At 38.3% G+C, this 574-nt stretch overlaps 1 protein-coding gene across 1 annotated transcript in view; it reads left to right on the top strand.

Moving 5' to 3' along the window:
* LOC116702993 (trypsin I-P1) overlaps nucleotides 1-574 on the top strand; it is an 18,538-nt gene that overhangs the window by 594 nt on the left and 17,370 nt on the right. The gene's annotated exons all lie outside the window — the stretch shown is intronic.

The following is a 574-nucleotide window of genomic DNA, read 5'->3' as shown; positions in this document are numbered from 1 at the left end:
TTCGTGTTATCCAACGTTTTAAGTGACTTCAATAGAGAATTCTGTAAGAAAAGGTGTAAAATTATGAGATGAGTTAGGAAATGTCTGCTTGTTGCTAAGCGACCAGATAACCGGATGCTATTACGTTGCTCTGAGCTGCACGCAGAGGAGAACGTCCTCTCACAGCGGACCGGGTGGAGTCTCAAAGTCGCTAATGGGAATAATTCTAATGACTGTGGCGACGTATCGTTAACGAAAAAGAAAAAACGTAACCCTCATGTTGTTTGTTGTCTTTGGGTCAAATTTGACCACATTTAAAAAAAAAAAAACTTATATAACAATGTAAAGGTCGTCAAAATAAGCGCCGGAAATGTAAAACACAAAAAACGACAATAAAAGCCTCAAAAACATCGGAAAAAAGCACCAAAAACAATGAAGGAGTGACCAAAACGTCAGACAAAAGCGATAAAACTCTTGACAATATTGACCAAAAATGGACAACATGAGGAAAACATAAAGACAACATGAAGACAACACGAGGGCAACATGAAGACAACATGAGGACAACATGAAGACAACATGAAGGCAACATGAA

This window comes from Etheostoma spectabile, chromosome 15, assembly GCF_008692095.1.
Source record: "Etheostoma spectabile isolate EspeVRDwgs_2016 chromosome 15, UIUC_Espe_1.0, whole genome shotgun sequence".
Lineage (NCBI taxonomy): Eukaryota > Metazoa > Chordata > Actinopteri > Perciformes > Percidae > Etheostoma > Etheostoma spectabile.
Note: the sequence above shows the minus strand (reverse complement) of the source record. Positions and strands in the feature narration are given on the sequence as shown.